At 38.5% G+C, this 23,083-nt stretch overlaps 1 long non-coding RNA gene, 2 other non-coding genes and 2 pseudogenes across 4 annotated transcripts; all 5 read right to left on the reverse strand.

The window, feature by feature from the left end:
• Positions 1–4,136: 4,136 nt before the first annotated feature.
• On the reverse strand, positions 4,137–4,301 carry LOC135742629 (U1 spliceosomal RNA). The gene has a single exon (XR_010530048.1). It is a non-coding gene; the product is annotated as a U1 spliceosomal RNA (small nuclear RNA).
• Positions 4,302–5,083: 782 nt separating this feature from the next.
• LOC135742642 (U2 spliceosomal RNA) lies at positions 5,084–5,260 on the reverse strand (annotated as a pseudogene).
• A 9,229-nt stretch (positions 5,261–14,489) lies between these two features.
• Positions 14,490–15,792, reverse strand: LOC141280000 (uncharacterized). Of its 2 annotated transcripts, XR_012334806.1 has the most exons (4): positions 15,724–15,792; positions 14,954–15,030; positions 14,823–14,861; positions 14,490–14,724 (listed from the first exon to the last, which is right to left on the reverse strand). It is a non-coding gene; the product is annotated as an uncharacterized lncRNA (long non-coding RNA). The 2 variants fall into 2 exon arrangements; XR_012334807.1 differs by lacking the exon at positions 14,823–14,861.
• A 750-nt stretch (positions 15,793–16,542) lies between these two features.
• Positions 16,543–16,707, reverse strand: LOC135742628 (U1 spliceosomal RNA). The gene has a single exon (XR_010530047.1). It is a non-coding gene; the product is annotated as a U1 spliceosomal RNA (small nuclear RNA).
• Positions 16,708–17,490: 783 nt separating this feature from the next.
• Positions 17,491–17,663, reverse strand: LOC135742645 (U2 spliceosomal RNA; annotated as a pseudogene).
• Between the last annotated feature and the right edge of the window lie 5,420 nt (positions 17,664–23,083).

Consider the following 23,083-nt stretch of genomic DNA (forward strand, 5'->3'; position numbering starts at 1 on the left):
TGCATGTGAGTAAAAATTTTGTGTCGTCATTTTCCTTGGAATATGCAGACATATCGACCAAATCAGCTTGAAATTGCATGTCTATCCCGTAAACAATCACTTTGTTTCTTTTGAATTTAAGAGGGGCCTGTCTATGTAATGTGTAGGCATCCTGTGAGGAGAGCCAGTCTGAAACCTCGTCGTCATTTAACACCACATCGTAATCTTTTAAAACAGCTTGTTTTAAACGATTTTTACCACCTAAAGACCCGGGGTTGGATGGTGTGTAATATACTTTGCTCATGAGCTCTGCCGACATGATGTCTTCTCATCAGACCACAAATAAGTAATGCTTGAGAGTTGGTTAGAAAGTCTTTTTTTATTTTCACACACAGCAACGATAATACAGAAAGTCATTACATGGTGTCTAAATACCATAAAAAGTGTATACATGAAACAATTTTTTTATCAATCATATATTCAGCAGCTGTTGCGACAACTTCGTACACATTAAACTGTGGATTCTTTAAAATCATAGCAATGCATAAATCAATTACATATGTAGACATTGTGATTACATTGCCTATGTAAAAATTATCATGACTTTTATACATCAAATCTAGAGTTTTTTTAATAAAAACACAAGGATGATCTTCGGCATTAACACACATCTGCACCATGGTATTCCATGTCTTAGCAATATCTCGAACATCAGACATTTGTTGTTTGAGGCTGGTCACACGTTTGACTGTGTTTTCACAAGCATCAGGTTTGAAATCAAAGTCAGTTTCAAGAGATATCACGCTACATAAGAGTTTAACCAGTTCGCGTTTATAATGGTTTTTAAACATATTTTTAATCAGACCGGTAAAACACAGATTCCCCATCTGAATATCGATGTCAGTTCAAACTCAGCAGATTTTACTCCAGGAGTCCACACAATCGTAGACGAGTTTCTCACATTTCTCGTCGACTAGCTCATCTGTAATTTCTTTCAGCTTAGCCACAACGTAAGGTTCAGACCTTAGTTCACACAGAATAGCGTCCACAGCTCCTTGGATCCGCAGGGGATGAAGTTTCAGACCGATCTGGTTCAGAGCTTGTACGATGATGTGTTTAAACTCCGGTTTAAACAAGGTTCTGGTGAACTCTTCATAATTAAAGTCAAAGTAATAGGGCGTGGGTTCATAGAGGCATCCGTGTTGTATTTGACTAGGATGGTTGATTTTGCAGCCGTAGCATTCACGTTTCATCTTTGAACCGACGGTGCTTTCCAGAACGGACGCAACAATGGCCTTTATTAGCTTAAAGCCATCGACTCCGATACAGCCGTCCACGCCGTCCTCTGATGCACTGTGCGCGGCTGTAGCGATGTTACAGCTACGCGTTGTGAGGAAGTTCAGATTGTGATACCCCAGCTCTCTGCAGAACTCATCCAGCCAGCTGTTAATAGGCGGTATGTCCTCAACACTTGGCGGGGGATCCTCCATGGTATCGGGTGTATCTTTGACTGTGTGGCAGGGTGTTTCAGAGTCTTGAGACATTATGGATCAGTGTGTTTGCGGGGTCTGTGACGGCTCATTTAATGCTTGTAGTAAGTGGGCGGAGTCGACATCTCGTCGGTCTCAGCCATGCTTCCGCGGGGGTCAAACAATTTAACCCTTACGGAGTTGTATTGGTCTCGCATCTTGCACCATCTAAACATTTTGTCAATGTGAGCAAAAATATCTCCAAGCACACGAACGTCGCGCCATTGGAATATGAATTGCAGATCGTAGTGGTTGTTGTGCTCATCCTCGGGTATAGGCCAAGTACGCTCGGAAATCTTTGATGCGTCTCTACATGTGAAAATGTAGACACACTCATCAAGTTTCTTTTTACACTGATTGGCGACTACACGATAGCGCATACCCCGTGTCACACCGTTCCACTCTCCAACGTACAACGGCACGTCACAAAATCCTTGCACATCTTTCCAGATACGTTTGTAGAACAATGACCAGTCTTTAGCAGGGAGGAAAAGGAATGGATCGCCGTATTCATGTTTCTCACCAGATTCCACACTGTAAAGGTTTACAGTGCGCAATTTCTTGTCAAACTCGTAGTACCCCAAACGCTTGTCAGCCATTAGAAATTCATATTTAACAGCGTCTTCCGAATCGTGTAAAAATTCTGTCATACGCACACGTTGTCCCACACCCCTCCGGGGGGCAAAAGTTAGATCCTCATCCATTTCCATACCAGAAGCCGGAGGTGTATTAAACGCGCCAGCCATTGTTCAACGGTTAAGTCAGAGTCAAAGTGTTTTCAGTCACTGAAAACCTATAACCTGTTTTAAACAAACCTATCTTATAACAGCCCATTTATACAACACAACCGCAGTGTGACACGCAGTGGTAAGACTCGCACGGGTCGAAAAGGGAGGGGTGATAGATAGCAAATGTCGAAACACGAGCCGTCATTAAACATAACAACATACGCGTGACATAAAACACACTCAGGAAAAACAATCACTCTAAATGACCGGCCATAAACCCATTAAATACTTTCTGTCTAAAGTTGACAACTTGTACAGATTTTTGATTGATGGGCCAGCCCCCCTGTCAAAGGGGTCATAAAATACGACCTGTCAACGGGTGGGGGAGGGGGTCATAAAAGTTTGACGAATGGTGGCCCGCTACAACTACTCATGTAGATGTGTGCCCCAAGAACACAGACACACCGGCTCCAAAAAGTTTAAACAGTACACATTTCTGTTATTTTAATGTGGCAAATGTGTCAGCTTTAAAAGAAGCATACATTACCTTTTAAAGAGGATGCGCACTGCGTGAAATACCTTTACTCCCAGCATAAGCAAGCAATTTTCAAAATGCTTTTAAAAGTAATGGTGATTATTTTACTTGTTTAACTGTTTGTGATTACCATGGAATCATGTCACCATCATTTTTAAGCTTGTAAAGCAAATAATGAAATATTGACTTAGTAGGAAAAAATATTTTGGAAGTATCGTGATAAATGATGAAGAAAATATTTTGCAAAGTGATGGTTAGCACACGGTTGATGGTACCTAATAAATTCCATCATATTTTTTTTATTCCTACTATGGAAGTCAATGGTGACTATCTGCTGTGGGTTTACCATCATTCCTCAAAATACCTTCTTTTGTGTTACTCAGAAAAAAACTAATCCTCGTGTTGTTGTAAGCCTGTATGCATGAGTAAATGATGACAGAATTATCATCATAAATTGAAATATCCCTTTAAACTGTATTTCCCCCCCTTAAACCTAAACTTATTTTCTTACAGCAAGTCATTTAGGTAATCAAGAAAATACTTTACCCGTTGTCTTTGTGAGTTAAACAAATACAGCTACGCTTCCAGGTCTGTCGGCGTTGCTGTGGTTTTTCGACAGCTGTAGTATGAAGGGTAGCGAATGAATGAATACATTGCAAAAAATCATTTCTTACTTGTTATTTCGAACTGTTTTCACTGTACAAATATCTAGAAAGTCTTAAAATAAGATGCATTTTTTGATGAGCAAAATGCCCTAAGAAAATAAGCCTAGCCTTTAGGGAGAAAAAAACTCAAAATTTAAGCGAATTTGGGCTTAAAACAAGCAAATAAATCTGCCAAAGGGGTAAGAAACAAATCTAGATATAAACACTTAATTCAAGAAAAATTGTCGTAGCCCATTGGCAGATTTGTTGGCTTGTTTAATGTACATGGATGTACAATATTTCAATTTGTCTTGTATTTATTAGCATTTTGTATTGCCCAACGCTGTCTATGTTGTTTAACTGTTGTCATTTTCTTATAAAAGCCTTTATAATTTATTAGTTTGGATGATTGCCATTCCCGAGAACCTCTTATATTGGAAGGAAAAGAATCATCTAAGCATTATTTTGTTGACTGTCTCTTAGACATGTAGCCGTTTGATTGTGGTTCTATTCAATGGCTAGTCTATTCTTTTGGAATGGTCAAACGTCTATTAGATTTTCACTGACAGCCCAAATTAAGCCTTGTTTTAGCCTAGACACATATTCGCTGTCTATTAGAAATTATGTAGTCGTTAAATAGCCGCTTTTTTGATGACTAATGTATTCTTGGGCCGTGGTTAGACGTCTCTTGGACAAAAGAATCTATTTTTAACACAAAGGTCAGGGGAGAGCGCGAACGCAGTCCCCCACTATCAGAAATTTTGCAGTCGAGATTCCCACATTTGGGGAATTCGCAAAGGGTCAGCACAACCGGAGTGCAATGGCTGAGCCTCGCCCTGGGTGAACCACCTTCATGATCATGGTGTCTCCCCTGCCAGGTAAGTATGAGCGACACCCTTTGAGGCCAGACGGCCGCATCTTCCTGTGACCGATCACATCGACGGCGCCCCCGAAGGCCATCCGACTAACATTTCATTACTGTGTGTGACCAGGTGGAAAGCGCACGAAGCCACGTCTGAGACCAAACATTCTTCGAGATCTACCCTATTTTTATTCCGTTTCCAGCCCGGTTGAACCGTGTAGAGTGAAATATGTGAAACAATTTAAATCAAATGGATTTAAATTGCGCATTCAAATATATGGTTTCGTTATTACAAAGTAACTTTACGTGGAATAGAAACAAATAAATGTACAGAGCAATCAAGAAACAACGAAAGCATAGCAATTTTAGAACGTGGATAAATAATAACACAGGGCTCAATGACTTACCCGTTGTCGTTGTGAGTTAAACAAGTACAGCTATGCCTCCAGGTCTGTCGACGTTGCTGTGGTTTTTCGACAGCTGTAGTATGAAGGGTAGTGAAAAAAAGTTTTCAGGTGTTTTTAACATTCCAATCGGCCTCTTTCGCTTTTGTTGCACCTTCAGCTGTGTCGAGGATGTTTAATTCGTCCTCGGATCACCACCACAAACTTGTAAAGAAAATAATTAAATACATTACAAAAACATTTCTTTATCAGCGTGTTCATTTCCACGCAAGCTTTTCGTTAAACCAATAAAGCCAACGAAAACACAGCAATTTTAAAACACACGGATTAGAAAAAACACCGTCATTCACGCACAGAAGAAGCAAATTATTTTTTTATACTTGACTTATTTGTCCCCGAGAAGGGGAGCGCACCATTCATGGAAACACTGCAATACCATGTTGATGCATGGAGTGGAAGGAGCAAGCTCCGCTTCCATTTCCGAAGGTCAAAAATCCATTTAACATATAGTCCCCGGATAGGAGACGTATCAGACATTAAACTGATAAGAACAGATTTTTTTTTTTTTCGAAAAGTTTTATTGTTACAAATCTCTTGACATTGACACACTGTTAAAACCACATTGAATATAACATGCTATTAAAAAGAAATCTATAGAGATTTTAATTGATAGAAGAGAGTTAAAAGGTATTTAGCACTCTTTAAATATCTGTATGTTAAAATCCTTAATTACTCTATTGTTTTTTAAAAGGCCAGTGTTAAATGTTAATAAAATTTTCCATATATAACCTTTAAAAATTGTTAAAAACAGTTCTTTATTTGTTCAGAACCGGGGGGGTGAGATCTTTATCAATGGGCAATCATTTTGCTCTCCAGCACCAGTCACTAAGCCATCCACTTCCGGAGCCCTGCGGAGATCCTTACCCTCTGGCCCGCTGTTCCCTTAGCCAGATGTTGGTGAGGGTGCATCTACGGGCAACCAGGGTCGGTGGCGGCCGGGACCTTCTCTGTGTGACCCCAGCCCCCCCGTCCGAATGCTAGTGCGTGGTGCCACCTGCAGCGTGTTCTTCACCATTAGCTTGCGTGCGTGGAGGGGCACATCACACCTTTCCCCACCAGCAGGTTTCTGGTAGTCCAGACGACTTCTTTGATGGAGTTCAGGGTGAGCCAGAGCGAGGTAAACTGCTGCATTGTTAGATCTTTCAAACATCGGCCCACCCCTAAGATGGCAAGTTTATAGTCCATCTGGACCCCACCTGCTGGCAGGCACGGGAAAAACAGGGGGCCGGTCGTGGTCCACAGGTCCCGTGCAGCGCCGCACTCCCATAGTGTGTGTCGCACGGACTCTGAAGCGCCGCATCCCGGCTGCGGACATTTGTGGTTGGTGGCCATTCCCCGGGAGTGCATAACCGCCCTGGTCGGAAGGATCTCATGGGCCGCCATCCATGTCAGGTCTCGGTGTCTGTTCTGGAGAGCAGGGTGTGCAGCATTTTTCCAAACCTCTTGTGCCTCATGTATCGTGAGGCCTGCCACTGGGCTCACCTTCTCCCGGTCCTGCACAAGAGAAATAATTTTTTTGTGGTCACTTAAAAGTGTGACATCTTGCTGTTCAAATGTAACTGTGAAACATGCTTTGCCTTTCTTCTCAAATGTGTTTTCATAAATCTTACGCTGTCCGCTGCAGCTCAGTCGTCTAACTTCTGAAATTTACCAGGATGCACATTTTTTCCTTGATGCAGGAACTGATCCACGCTCATGAGAGAGAGAGAGAGAATTTAGAATTTTCAAAAAACCTTTATTACAAATTAAAACATTTTCATAACCTCAAGTAAGAAAAAACAAAGGGGAAAAAATATATATATATAGTAACGGAAATAACAAAAAATAAGCCAACATAGGAGCAAAGACCAAATCATCTTCAATAACCAGACACAGAGCTCCTCCATAATACCAAATCAATTCAAAAGAAAGAAGATCATTCATTGCTTTTAAGTATCTAAAACCAATAAGGATTCTAGATTTAACTTATTTTAAAAACTGCTAATATATCATGGCTTCCAGGTCTGTCAACGTTGCTGTGGTTTTTCGACAGCTGTAATATGAAGGGTAGAGTGAAAAAAAATGTTTAAGTGTTTTGAACATCCCAATCTGTTCGTTTACTTAGTATTTTATTCATGTTTTCGAGTTAAAAAATAATTCTTAAATCAAGATACATTTACTTAATAAGCAAAGTGGCTTAGAATTTAAGTCTTGTTTACTGAAATAAATTATAAAATGTAATAGGTTAAGGCTTAAAACAAGTAAAAATATCTGCCAGTGGGGTAAGAAAAATAAACCTAAATTGAGTTTATTATTGAATTAAGTTGAAACTAGAATTAAGTTTATTTTTCTTACCCCGCTGGCAGATATTTTTTACTTGTTTTAAATATACACCTGTTGATTTTTATAATTTATTTCAATTATTACAAAGTATACGATCTGATTTTTTAATCGCGGTGTTTGTTTTATTCCTCGTTTCTTTTCCGTGCATTTGCTTTATTTATTTATTTTTGCTTGTTGCATTTAAATGCACGTTTGATTTGTTGCCACATTATTCTGTGTTAATGTATTTTTTAACATGTTTATAAACAAAAAGTGCGTTATTATAATTAATTATATGGCTGTGAATTCCCAGCAAACACAAAACGCTTTTATAACAATTTTCTATTACAATACATAATATCTTAAGCCACTTTGCTTACCAAGTAAATGTATCTCCATTTAAGAATTGTCAGATATTCACAAGAAAACAAGACAAAAACAGTAAGTAAGATATTCATTTACTTTTTTCTTTCAAACATGAATTTACAGACGGCTGGAAATTTTAAATAAAATAACTAGACATACCTATTCGGGTCTGCTCCCGTTTGCTGTGATGACGGGGACTTAGTCCAAAGCACATTTTGAGGAATACTTACACATTTTACTTCTTATTTCTTTGGAATTAATTATTATTTATTTTCAATTACAAAGTATGCGATCTGATTTTTTTAATCGCGGTGTTTGTTTTATTCCTCGTTTCTTTTCCATGCATTTGCTTTATTTATTTATTTTCTGCTTGTTGCATTTAAATGCACATTTGATTTGTTGCCACATTATTCTGTGTTAATGTATTTTTTAACATGTTTATCAACAAAAAGTGCGTTATTATAATTAATTATATAGCTGTGAAATATATACAAGAATTCCCAGCAAAAACAAAACGTTTTTATAACAATTTTCTATTACAATACATAATATCTTAAGCCACTTTGCTTACCAAGTAAATGTATCTCCATTTAAGAATTGTCAGATATTCACTAGAAAACAAGACAAAAACAGTAAGTAAGATATTCATTTACTTTTTTCTTTCAAACATGAATTTACAGACGGCTGGAAATTTTTAATAAAATAACTAGACATACCTATTCGGGTCTGCTCCCGTTTGCTGTGATGACGGGGACTTAGTCCAAAGCACATTTTGAGGAATACTTACACATTTTACTTCTTATTTCTTTGGAATTAATTATTATTTATTTTCAATTACAAAGTATGCGATCTGATTTTTTTAATCGCGGTGTTTGTTTTATTCCTCGTTTCTTTTCCATGCATTTGCTTTATTTATTTATTTTCTGCTTGTTGCATGTAAATGCACATTTGATTTGTTGCCACATTATTCTGTGTTAATGTATTTTTTAACATGTTTATCAACAAAAAGTGCGTTATTATAATTAATTATATAGCTGTGAAATATATACAAGAATTCCCAGCAAAAACAAAACGTTTTTATAACAATTTTCTATTACAATACATAATATCTTAAGCCACTTTGCTTACCAAGTAAATGTATCTCCATTTAGGAATTGTCAGATATTCACTAGAAAACAAGACAAAAACAGTAAGTAAGATATTCATTTACTTTTTTCTTTCAAACATGAGTTTACAGACGGCTGGAAATTTTTAATAAAATAACTAGACATACCTATTCGGGTCTGCTACCGTTTGCTGTGATGACGGGGGACTTAGTCCAAAGCACATTTTGAGGAATACTTACACATTTTACTTCTTATTTCTTTGGAATTAATTATTATTTATTTTCAATTACAAAGTATGCGATCTGATTTTTTTAATCGCGGTGTTTGTTTTATTCCTCGTTTCTTTTCCATGCATTTGCTTTATTTATTTACTTTCTGCTTGTTGCATTTAAATGCACATTTGATTTGTTGCCACATTATTCTGTGTTAATGTATTTTTTAACATGTTTATCAACAAAAAGTGCGTTATTATAATTAATTATATAGCTGTGAAATATATACAAGAATTCCCAGCAAAAACAAAACGTTTTTATAACAATTTTCTATTACAATACATAATATCTTAAGCCACTTTGCTTACCAAGTAAATGTATCTCCATTTAAGAATTGTCAGATATTCACTAGAAAACAAGACAAAAACAGTAAGTAAGATATTCATTTACTTTTTTCTTTCAAACATGAATTTACAGACGGCTGGAAATTTTTAATAAAATAACTAGACATACCTATTCGGGTCTGCTCCCGTTTGCTGTGATGACGGGGGACTTAGTCCAAAGCACATTTTGAGGAATACTTACACATTTTACTTCTTATCTCTTTGAAATTAATTATTATTTATTTTTAATTACAAAGTATGCGATCTGATTTTTTTAATCGCGGTGTGTGTTTTATTCCTCGTTTCTTTAGCTCACACAACATTCTACCAAAAAAACAGGAGATCATTTTCTACTACACAGGAAAATCCCCAGTGTTAAATTAACTCTACCAGTGTTAAATCAACACTATTTGGTGTTTATATAATCCACACCAGAATCGGTGTTAAAAAAGACTGGTGTTAAAAATATAACTCTGAATCAGTGTTAAAGTTAATGAGATAATGATGTGATGATTAAGACATTAATGGTGAACACCTGCTGGTCATTCAAATCAATTACATTTTAGACATTTTCCTGTCTCTTAATGTTCATTTTGATGACTCGTTTTCTGGAGAAAATGCTAAAATAATAAAGACAAATTATTAAATGCAATAGATGAATACTGTTGGATGCCTCCAAAAGCTGCAATCTTTCACGTTTGCCTCTCTATCAGCATCTCTGTTTGAAAAATAAAATGATAACTTGCAGAGTTATTTTCTAAATGGAAGTTTAACTTCTAAACAGCTGTCAGAACAAAATACAAGTGCTCAACTATTCCAGCATCCACACGCGTGATTTAGTAGACAAATCTTCTTTCTGACGTGATGTCTCACAAGTCAAATAGACATTTATCAAAAAATGTATCACATTAAATTTTAAGTTTGTGTTTGTTATGAGTTCATTTGAAGTCACCATTACTGTGATTAGTGTTTCCTTTAGTTAGGCATTTGTCCCTTGACCTTCATTGATCTAACTCTCCTCGTTTAGCAATAGCAACAATGTTATAGTAAGACCACTTGTTCATTGCTTCATGTAGAGGGAAGCCCTTCCAGACCTTCTCAGATTGTTTATTTTTATTATATTCTACTCTACAAATCATTGAAACATTTGATCACAAATTAATTATGAAGAAACAGGCATATCAAAAAGCTCTATGCAAATGACATTGTATTGAATAAGACTGCCGTCATGCTTCAGTGTTTTTTTGTTGTTGTTTTTTGCTTAAGAGAGACTTCATGATTTCTGATACAAATCTCAACGATGGTGACAGTTAATGGTAAGAAAGTTGCAAAATTTTTGTCATGTTGCAATGCATGATGGGATTTATGAATGAGTTTTCTACAATCCTGGTACCCAGCATGCATTGCGGCATGACGTTTGTTGTTGATTGTCACCATGATTGTGTTTTATAGGCTGATTGTTGATGTCTCAGTGTGTCTGACTGAAACCACAGATTAGATTTGGGTAAACAATATTTAACTTCAGGATATGTGGACTTTTACAGCACTGTTGGATTTCATGGGAGCTTCACAGGGTTGGCGGAACATAAATTAAACACTTATATTCAGTGATTACTTTTTTATGATATCATTGAATCCCAAGACTTATACTTTCATATAAATTAACATAGTAACAGTTATAGACTTCATTTCTCTCATCTTCCTCTGCTTTAACAAATGTGTTTTATAAACACACTGCCACAATGAGCAGAAGAAAACTAACACTAAACTTCAAGACCCAAGTACCCAACTAAAGGAAACACTAATCGGCACAATGGTGACTAACTTTTTTAACCAGATTTACAGCAGTTCTTTAGAAGTTAAACCTATCATCCATGCAACTCTGCAAGCAAGTTGTAATTTTAGTTTTCAAACAGAGATGATGATAGTGTTCATTAAACTCTAGGCATTTTATCTATTGCATTTAATATTTTGGCTTTCTTCTTCATTTTAGTATTACTTTCTCCAGAAAAAAAGTCAACAAAATAATTTTAAGACAGGAACAATTCCAAAATGTTGTTGATTTGACACGGAATGACCAGCAGGTGTTCACTATTAATGACTCAATCACTTCATTATCTTATTAACTTTAACACTGATTTAGTGTTTTTTTAACACCAATCTTGGTGTGGATTATATAAACACCGAGCAGTGTTAATTTAACACTGGGGATTTTGCTGCGACATTTTTAATCCATAGTGTATGGAGTTATCTATAGATAACTCCATACACTATGGATTAAAAATGTCCCGACTGCGAACCTGATAAAACCCAGGTAAAAAGCAAATACAAATAAACAATTTTGATTTAGCAAAAGTTTACAAATAAATGCACTCCCTGCACACAACAAGCACGTCTAGTTACCATTCATTTTTTGCGTGATTTAAGTTTCGTCGCATACATTTTGGAAGGCACACGATAAAAACAAAATAAGGCTTTTAATGTATGCAGACTTCATTCTCCGTTGAGGGCTTATCAATCATAATAAACGCTGTTAACTCTTCCCATTGAATGGTCTAAATCCAATGCTGGTAAAGAAATCAAATGTGCATTTCAACGCAACAAGCAAGCCGTAAAGCAATGGATGCAGGCAAACAAACGAGGAATAGCACATACACCACGATTAGATCATCGGGTCTCATACTTTGGAATTAATAAGAAATAATTATTCAGTCTAAAGAAATAAGAAGTAAAATGTCTAAGTATTTCTCCAAATGTGCAGACTCATTACAATAAACGGGAGCAGACACGAATAGTTATGTATGTCTCGTTATTTTATTTAAAATTGACAGCTGTCTAACATATGATATATTTTGATAATACGTAATGCTAAAAAAATAATATAACACCAATCGACAATATATGTTATTGTTATTTTTACAAGTAAATTCATGTGTAGGAGAAAACAAAGCAGCTGTCAGTCCATACTATATTGAGTGGCCATCGTAGTGGTGCAACCTGAACGATGTTTTCCCTACTTCCAGTCAAAGGCGCCATTTTGTGAAATAGGCATATAGGTGACGCTGGAGCACGCGCGGCCATTGTCTCTGTTCAACAAAGCAAGTGTATATATACACATACGCATATTTTTCCTCAATCAATCACCGAATACAAGGTGCAATTCGATGCCAACTGGCCCTTCTCTCTGGTTTCATGTTTGTAAGGAAAATTAAAGGTGCTCTAAGCGAATTGAAGCATTTTAGACCATAAAACATTTTTTGTTACATACCGGAAACATCTCCTCACTATCTGCTTGCTGCCTGTCCGCTGATCAAACTGTAAAAAAACGCGATCTCTGTAGACAGCCCAGGCTTCACAAACGGCAATATCAACAAATGGCCAAACCTAGCTTCACAAAACAAAACAAAGTATTCCAGCCAATAAACGACAAGAAGGATTTGGGGGTGGGGGTTGGGCACGTTCATGAAAGCACGGAAGGGAGGGGGAGGGGGAGGAGTTAGCTACGCTCTGTCTGTTTGAAAACAGTTCAAACATCAACAGGAAGTGACGTCGCACATTATTCGCTTAGAGCGCCTTTAAGGGGGAAATTACGATAGCATTTCAGCCAAACATTCATTCGTGCCACGCTGCTTTTCTTTGAACGAAAAAAAAAACCCCTCTGCTCCCCCTACACAATTTCTTCTCCTGTTATTTTATGCTTAAAACAAGCAAATAAATCTGCCTACAGGGTAAGAAAAAATTTGTGAACTTTTCCCATAAACACTTAATTCAAGAAAAATTGTCCCACCCCACTGGCCATTTTTTATCCACAATACACATTCGATGTCTGCACGCACCATTGTCTTTGTTCAACGCAAACAATTCTGTTGCGTTTTTCTTTGAACGAAGTGCTCCGCCTAGATAATTTGACCCATATTCACATGGGTTTGTTTCTCGTTTTTTCTTTGAGAACAATCTATATAGCGCTTTCCACAATCGTTTTGGTGTTAGCTTTACGTAAAATAGAAACATAGAAAAGTACTGAGCGATGGAGAAACCACGAAGCGGAACTTATTATGGACCACGGATTGGCAAACAAACTGGCAACCACGCACAAAAGAAGCAAACTCTGGTTTTAAACTCACCTTATTTGTACCCGGAAAACGCCAGAGTCGATGCACGGAGTGGACGTAGCAAGCCTCGCTTCCATAGCAGAAGGTCAAAAATCCATTTAAACGTGTAGTCCCCGGTGTCCACTCGATCTTACACAAAAAGCCGAGAAGCGATACCGCAATGGCATCCGGAGAAGGCGCTGGCTGTCGGGATGGAGGTTAGCGGGTCAGAGGTCCGGCACTGAAGGTCTGCGTTCATTACTCACCGTGTGCATTTCACTCTATACTTGTAAAAAAACCATACAAATACATACAGAAACAGTTATCACTCATACAAAAAGAAACACGAAGGTAAAGCTTCAGTTAATTTGCTCGCTGAATGCTTTTTGCATGCACATACAAAACTGAACAAAACTGATATACTGAACAACATAGGCCCCAAAATTGAGGAACACCAGTTGTTTAGTTAAACTGATTGAATAGCACTTTGCTTCCTATTTGTTAAATATGAAATGAGACAATAAATTACAAATTACATTTCAATGCCTGCAGCGTGTTCATGTCCACACCACAAATAAAACCGTGTGACCCTTTTTTTTTTTTGGTTAAAAGTTTGAAAGTTTCGAACCTACGCAACACTCTAAAGACAAATGCTCCTAAATAGTAACAAATAAGGGTTCTTCAGCTTGTAACCATAGCAGAACCCGTTTTTTTGGTACTATATAGAACCTTTTTATACGGTTCTATAAAGAATCTTGCCTTGAAAAGTGCTCACCTCAGTGGTGCTATAAAGAACGATTAATTTATCAGCTGTCAGGAGTGACATTTTTGTTATTTATCCACTTTCTAATGTATAGCACTTGATAAGGATTAACAGTTTAAAAACAGAAATGCAAGACATCAGAAAATACATTTATTTTTTACTTTCATAACATGAGAGGTGTCATACAATAACAAATATGTGCTTTAAAATCACATTCCTAAGTTAAAAATATACATAAAAATAGATATATGGATCATTACACAAATAACTACTCAAAGGAAATATGTTAAATAACTGCTTCAATATTAATTAACAATAACATTTGGCCAAGGCAGTCCTTGTAAATAGACATATAAATAGACAAATAAAATCGTGACATATATGCCATAGAGCCTGAGATAGAGAAAAATAATAAGGAATTCTGCTTTTACTACCATCTCAGAAATATTGCCAGAATTGGAGGTTTTGTCTCAAGACAGGACTTAGAGAAACTTGTTCATGCTTTCATCACCAGCAGGGCCGATTATTGCAATGGACAATGGATTAAAAAAGTACTGTTACTTGTTTAAAAACCACTTCATGGCTACGGGCCGAAATACATGACAGATATGCTAATCGAATATGAAACCGATTACTCGGATCAATAGGATCAGGTCATTTAGAAAAAACAAGGGTTCACTCAAAACAAGGTGCATCAGCATTTAGTTATTATCAGCTTTCAGAAGAGATCAGATGTGCTTCAACAGTAGACACTTTTAAATCTAGATTAAAAACACATCAGTTTAACTTTGCATTTACTGAATGATTTAAAACAGTACGAATAAAACAGTACAAAAGAATAAAACAGTATGAACCTTACCTGTTATAAAGGGAATGAAGCTTACGGTATGGTGCTTACCTGCAGAAATAAATAAAGTACAATAAGAACACACAGAACTTCAATTTTCAAAATTATTTTAACAATAAATGATGATTATTTTACTGGTTTACCTGTTTGCGATTACCACAGAATCCCGTCACCTGGCTGCGGTCTTCATTTGGTGAACGGTTCTCCACTCATAATTGACCTATACAAGAAATAGAGAAGAATAATAAGCAATTCTGCTTTTACATGTAGATGTGTGCCCCAAGAACACAGACACACCGGCCCCAAAAAGTTTAAACAGTACACATTTCTGTTATTTTAATGTGGCAAATGTGTCAGCTTTAAAAGAAGCATACATTACCTTTTAAAGAGGATGCGCACTGCGTGAAATACCTTTACTCCCAGCATAAGCAAGCAATTTTCAAAATGCTTTTAAAAGTAATGGTGATTATTTTACTTGTTTAACTGTTTGTGATTACCATGGAATCATGTCACCATCATTTTTAAGCTTGTAAAGCAAATAATGAAATATTGACTTATTAGGAAAAAATATTTTGGAAGTATCGTGATAAATGATGAAGAAAATATTTTGCAAAGTGATGGTTAGCACACGGTTGATGGTACCTAATAAATTCCATCATATTTTTTTTATTCCTACTATGGAAGTCAATGGTGACTATCTGCTGTGGGTTTACCATCATTCCTCAAAATACCTTCTTTTGTGTTACTCAGAAAAAAACTAATCCTCGTGTTGTTGTAAGCCTGTATGCATGAGTAAATGATGACAGAATTATCATCATAAATTGAAATATCCCTTTAAACTGTATTTCCCCCCCTTAAACCTAAACTTATTTTCTTACAGCAAGTCATTTAGGTAATCAAGAAAATACTTTACCCGTTGTCTTTGTGAGTTAAACAAATACAGCTACGCTTCCAGGTCTGTCGACGTTGCTGTGGTTTTTCGACAGCTGTAGTATGAAGGGTAGCGAATGAATGAATACATTGCAAAAAATCATTTCTTACTTGTTATTTTGAACTGTTTTCACTGTACAAATATCTAGAAAGTCTTAAAATAAGATGCATTTTTTGATGAGCAAAATGCCTTAAGAAAATAAGCCTAGCCTTTAGGGAGAAAAAAACTCAAAATTTAAGCGAATTTGGGCTTAAAACAAGCAAATAAATCTGCCAAAGGGGTAAGAAACAAATCTAGATATACACACTTAATTCAAGAAAAATTGTCGTAGCCCATTGGCAGATTTGTTGGCTTGTTTAATGTACATGGATGTACAATATTTCAATTTGTCTTGTTTTTATTAGCATTTTGTATTGCCCAACGCTGTCTATGTTGTTTAACTGTTGTCATTTTCTTATAAAAGCCTTTATAATTTATTAGTTTGGATGATTGCCATTCCCGAGAACCTCTTATATTGGAAGGAAAAGAATCATCTAAGCATTATTTTGTTGACTGTCTCTTAGACATGTAGCCGTTTGATTGTGGTTCTATTCAATGGCTAGTCTATTCTTTTGGAATGGTCAAACGTCTATTAGATTTTCACTGACAGCCCAAATTAAGCCTTGTTTTAGCCTAGACACATATTCGCTGTCTATTAGAAATTATGTAGTCGTTAAATAGCCGCTTTTTTGATGACTAATGTATTCTTGGGCCGTGGTTAGACGTCTCTTGGACAAAAGAATCTATTTTTAACACAAAGGTCAGGGGAGAGCGCGAACGCAGTCCCCCACTATCAGAAATTTTGCAGTCGAGATTCCCACATTTGGGGAATTCGCAAAGGGTCAGCACAACCGGAGTGCAATGGCTGAGCCTCGCCCTGGGTGAACCACCTTCATGATCATGGTGTCTCCCCTGCCAGGTAAGTATGAGCGACACCCTTTGAGGCCAGACGGCCGCATCTTCCTGTGACCGATCACATCGACGGCGCCCCCGAAGGCCATCCGACTAACATTTCATTACTGTGTGTGACCAGGTGGAAAGCGCACGAAGCCACGTCTGAGACCAAACATTCTTCGAGATCTACCCTATTTTTATTCCGTTTCCAGCCCGGTTGAACCGTGTAGAGTGAAATATGTGAAACAATTTAAATCAAATGGATTTAAATTGCGCATTCAAATATATGGTTTCGTTATTACAAAGTAACTTTACGTGGAATAGAAACAAATAAATGTACAGAGCAATCAAGAAACAACGAAAGCATAGCAATTTTAGAACGTGGATAAATAATAACACAGGGCTCAATGACTTACCCGTTGTCGTTGTGAGTTAAACAAGTACAGCTATGCCTCCAGGTCTGTCGACGTTGCTGTGGTTTTTCGACAGCTGTAGTATGAAGGGTAGTGAAAAAAAAGTTTTCAGGTGTTTTTAACATTCCAATCGGCCTCTTTCGCTTTTGTTGCACCTTCAGCTGTGTCGAGGATGTTTAATTCGTCCTCGGATCACCACCACAAACTTGTAAAGAAAATAATTTAATACATTACAAAAACATTTCTTTATCAGCGTGTTCATTTCCACGGAAGCTTTTCGTTAAACCAATAAAGCCAACGAAAACACAGCAATTTTAAAACACACGGATTAGAAAAAACACCATCATTCACGCACAGAAGAAGCAAATTCTTTTTTTATACTTGACTTATTTGTCCCCAAGAAGGGGAGCGCACCATTCATGGAAACACTGCAATACCATGTTGATGCATGGAGTGGAAGGAGCAAGCTCCGCTTCCATTTCCGAAGGTCAAAAATCCATTTAACATATAGTCCCCGGATAGGAGACGTATCAGACATTAAACTGATAAGAACAGATTTTTTTCTTTCGAAATTTTTTTTATTGACACCATTTTTACAACATTCATTTAAAACCACTTATTTTTTGGTTCACACATGTATTAATAAAACTTCTAAGAGTTTAAAGAGATGGTTAAAATGTGGTTAAAAAGAAAATAAATAACAAAATTTCATCATTAAATAATTTCCCAAATAAAATACATTAAAATCATCAAAATAAAATGCCTTTATTTGTACAGTGCCGGGGTGAGTCCCTATCAAAAGCCTTCACCCCACTCAACAGAACATGCATTTATTTTTTTATTTTTTTTAAACTTGGTGCCCAGAGGAGATCCCCACCCTCCGGCCCGCTGGCCCGCTGTTTCCGTAGCCGGTGGTGGTCTGGGTGCATCTACGGGCAGCCAGGCACGGTGGCAAGCTGGGACCTCCCTGTGGTACCCCGACCCCTTCATCCGAATGATTATGTCCGGTGCCCCTGCAGCATAGATTTCACCCTCTGCTCGCGTGCGTGGAGGGGCACCGTAACACGTTTCCCCACCAGCAGGTTCCTGGTGGTCCAGATGGTGTCCTTAATGGCGTTTAGGGTGAGCCAGAGCGAGGCGAATTGTTGGGCAGACAAATCCCTCAAACCCCGACCCACCCCGAGGACTGCGAGCTTGTAATCCATCTGGACCCCACCTGCTGGCAGGCACGGGCAATACAGAGGGCCGGTTCTGGCCCACAGGTCCCTCGCATTACCGCACTCCCAGAGCAGATGTCGTACGGTCTCCGGAAGGTTGCACCCAGTCTGTGGGCAGACTGGGTTCCTGGCCATACCCCGGGAGTGCATTACCGCCCTGACTGGGAGGATCTCATGGGCGACCAACCATGCCAAATCTTTAAGTCTGTTCTGAAGAGCGGGGTGGGCAGCGTTCCTCCAAACTTGTTGGGCCTCACTTAATGTGAGGCCTGGGATTGGACTCACTGGTTCCCGGTCCTGCACAAAAGAGACAATATTCTTGTGATTAGTTAAAATGGTGACTTCTTCTTTCTCTAAAACATACTTCTTTAAAAAAGTCTTAATAAAACAATGTTCTTTGGACATGTTAAAAGAAACTGGAGTTCTTAAATCAACTGGTAAAATCTTTAGAGCTCTTAAGTAAGACCCCATCCAGAAACGGGTCATGGCAGCTGTCTTGTTCTCTCTGGATGGGGTCAGTGCATATCCAATGTGAAGGGCGGTGAAGCGGCTTCCTAAAAACAGGTGGGGATCTGGAAGGCCTTTTCCTCCATTCTCAGGTCTTTTCTTGAAGACCTCCCTTTTAAGTCTTTCCCATTTGGACCCCCACACGAAATAAAACACCGCCCTTTCCAGCTCTACCAGGAAACTCCTGGGGGGACTAAAAACAGAACAGACAAGCAAAATCAAAGGTAAAATCACAGATTTAAAAATTAAAATTTTACCCTCGATCGTCAATTGTCTCAGTCCCCAAAACCCCAGTCTTTTCCTAACTTTCCCTAACAGGTCAGTCCAGTTTCCCCGGCCACCACCCTCTTTGTCAAATTTTACTCCTAAAATTTTTAAGTCAGTCGTTTTAAAATCCACATCCAATTGTCCTGTGTCTATGTTTCCCCACGGCCCGAAGAGCAGGGCCTCGGACTTACTTCTGTTAAGTTTAGCGCCCGAGGCCCGACCGTACCAGTCAGTCAAGTCCATTGCTCTTCGTAAAGATGTAATGTCAGTGGCTAAAATGGTCAAGTCGTCCATATATAAAACACAGGTCGCTGTCAGTCCACCAGTCCCAGGAACGTCCAGTCCTTTAATCCATTTATCCCTTCTCAAGATCTGTGCCAGTGGCTCAATGCATGCCACATACAGGAGGGGAGATAAAGGGCACCCCTGACGGACACCACTGCGTATATTTACCGCTTTTGATAAATGCCCATTTACCAAGATTTTGCTGACTAAGCCATTGTACAGCAGTCCCACCCAGGCTATAAACCTCCCTGGAAAACCCATTTTTTGCAGTACCTCAAACAGATACTGGTGCGAGACCCGGTCAAATGCTTTTTCAAAATCTAAATTTAGGACTGCTAGCCGAATGTTTCTGTCTCTCGCATAACAGATGGCATCTCTAATCAGCACCAGGCTGTCCGTGATCTTCCTCCCAGGCACAGCACAAGCTTGATCCAGGTGAATTACGTCCTCTAAAACCGTTGACATTCGTGTTGCTAAAATTTTGCTAAAAAGCTTTACGTCGAAATTTAAAAGTGTTAAAGGGCGCCAGTTTTTAAGTTCAGTCTTGTCTCCTTTTTTATGCAGTAGTGAAACTATCCCTAATCTAAAACTGTCAGGAAGTCTGTCAGAAGTCTCAAATTCTTTAAAAACTGTCAGTAACTCATGTGCTAAAATGTCCCAGAAAGTCAAATAAAACTCTAGGGGGAGTCCGTCCATTCCTGGGGACTTCCCCCTTTTAAAACCTTTAAGAGCGTTTTGAATTTCTAAAACCGTAAAATCTTGAGATAAAAGCACATTTTTGTCACTTACCTTTTTCTCTACAAATTCTAAAACTTCCTGTAAAATGTCATTTTCCACTTCCTTTTTGTCATATAGGTTTTCATAAAAATCCGTAACCCCATTTAGAATGTCTTTTGTTGTGTGCACTTCCCTCCCCCCACATTTCAGAGATGTTATTGACCCTCCCCGTGTTATTATCTTTCTAAAAAAATATCTAGTGCACTTTTCTCCTTCTTCAATATCCCTCTCTCTGCTCCTTAAAATGACACCTTTACTAAGAGTTTCACTTAACACTGACATTTCCTTTTTCACTTCTTTAATATCTTCACTAAAATCATGTCCTTTGTTTAAAAGATTAAAATATCTTTGTAGTCTTTTTTGCAGCCCCACCATGCGTCTCTTTTCCTTATTTTTCCTAGTTTTACCTGCACTCCTAAAAAAACGTCTAGTTCTTTCTTTGACCATTTCCCACCACCGTGCCCGTGAATCATAAAAATCTTGCAAGGTCTGCCATTGGCTGAACTGCTCTCTGTATTCTTTAATAACATGTTCATCTTGCAATAGAGAGCAGTTCAGCTTCCACAGACCCCCCCCCTACTGTCACATCCGTGGGAAAAGAAAGAGTACAAGACAACATTACATGATCAGAATAAAAAACAGGGGTTAATGTTGCATCAGTCGGCGGGCAGTGTCTTGTAAAGACATAGTCGATTCGAGAGGCCCTGGTGCCATCACCACTGAACCAGGTGAAGCCCTCCTCTCTTTGATGCATTGTTTTAAAACAGTCGACTAAATTAAAATCTTTTACAATGCCCTGCAATAAAACTGTTGTCTTATCAACTTTAAAATCATCGCCTGCCCTCCTTCTATCTTTTTGGGTTAAAACACAATAAAAATCCCCTGCTACAACAAGGGGAGCCCTACCTAGCATGTGGGGCTGTAAGTCCTCTAAAAGTTCATACCGGTCATTTTTATCAGTAAAACCATTCACATTAAGAACCCTAAAATCTTTATCTAAAAAGGTCAAATTAACTAAAATTGCCCGCCCATCTCTCACCACAGTGCAGTCCTTCACCACTATGTGTGGATTATTTATTAAAATTGCAACCCCATCATTTTTGTTGCCATTTGAGCCACTCCATACGGATGGTCCCTGGGTCCACATCTCCTCCAGTTCCCTGTAACTGCTTTTAAAAGGCAGAGCACACTCTTGCAGTAAAAACATATCAGATTTAACAGTTTTTAAAAAATGATAGGACACTCTGTGCTCTTGTGGTGGACCTCACACTTCTCACATTGATAGTAGAGATAGTGAGAGCCATGAGCAATGTGGTTAAAAGCAGTATGAACTTAAAAAGAACTTTTAAAAACATGTTAAAAGACTACAAAAATAATTAAAATCATAATATTTCTTGAGATACCTGCTCCTCCTTGATCTCAACCAAATTTGAGTCCGGAGAGCAGGTTGGTGCTGCCCGAGAAGCCACAGAGGGTCCCTCTTGTGGCTCCTTGGGCGATGATGTTCTTAGCCTAATGTGAAGAAAAGATACCTCATTGGGGGATTCTTGGGGCCACACACGATCCAGATCTTCCAAAGAGGAACTATCTGGTTGCTGTGTGGCCCGAAGCTTTTTCTCCTCTGTCTTAGACAAAGGAGATCCCGCAGGCCTTTTCTGTACTTGAGCACTTGGGAGTGAACAATCAGTTTCACTCCCACTAGAATCAGTACTCACCTCAGGCACAGTAATCATACTGGAAACCGTTTCATCATCTTCACCTTCTTTCTCTTCCTCCCCTTGTTCAACCACATTTGACTCCACCCCTGGGGCCACCCCACTTCCTTCAATTTGCCCAATCCCTGAGGCTGGCTGGGATTTTGAATTTCCCGCCAAAACCTCAGGGACCGCCTCCTCCTCCCTTTGTTCTTGTGTTTGTTGGACATGTGGGGCGGCCATCTTGGGTGCCTTAAGCTTGTTGGCAAAACTTTTTGGGCAATCTCTGTAGAGATGGTTTGAATCTCCACAAAGATTGCACCTCCTGCCATTGGTACATTCTTCAAAAGTATGACCAGTTTCTCTGCACTTCCCACATATTAATTCCTGGCATGCTTCAGCGAGATGCCCCATACTTCCACACTTCCTACACAGTTTGGGCATCCCCTGATAGTGAATGTAGCCCCTGTTTTCTCCCAGCACAATCATTGAAGGCAGATGTCTCAGGCCTAGGTAGCCCCCAGCGTCTTCCCATTGTTTGATGGGAATTCGCCAGGAGCAGTTCCAAATGCCATCCTCATCAAGCACTTTGATAGGCGGGCCACGAACAGTGCAAAATCTACCCAGCCAAACACAAATGTCTTCTCCAGTCACTGTTTCATTAAACATCCTGACAATCACAGTTTTAAGTGTGTTATCAGAAAGCCTTTCCACAGTAAACATAGAAAACTGGGTCTTTACAACCTCAAATCTTTGCCAGAAATCAGTAAGCAATGAAGCACTATTAAAACTCAAATCAAAGCCTTTGTTAAAAGGCAAAGTCATCAAACAATTTAGATCTGTAGCTTTGAAGTTGAGGGCTTTTTGGACAAGCTTCCTGGAGAAATCAAGACGTGACATCCCCAGGAGCCTACCCTCAACTTCTTTAAATAAAAACCGCACGCTGTGGTGCCTCCGCACGCCGGCACGAGCAGCCGACATGGTGGAGGCACCAACAGCTTAAAATATACTTAAATAAACACTAAAAACCAACAAACAATTAAAAAGTAAAAACTTACCTTAAAACGATTGTTGCACAAATGCAGTGTCTTCTTTAAAACCTGATAAAAGAGAAAAAAGCAAGCAGAAAAGCAAGCAAAAAGCAATATATACCTCCCTGCAGATATGTGGTTTAAGCTATAGAAAAGCTGAAACCTAAAAACCTGCAATGAGGCGATCACTCCCCCTTGTGGCCAGACACGGGATCTTA

This window comes from Paramisgurnus dabryanus, chromosome 13, assembly GCF_030506205.2.
Source record: "Paramisgurnus dabryanus chromosome 13, PD_genome_1.1, whole genome shotgun sequence".
Lineage (NCBI taxonomy): Eukaryota > Metazoa > Chordata > Actinopteri > Cypriniformes > Cobitidae > Paramisgurnus > Paramisgurnus dabryanus.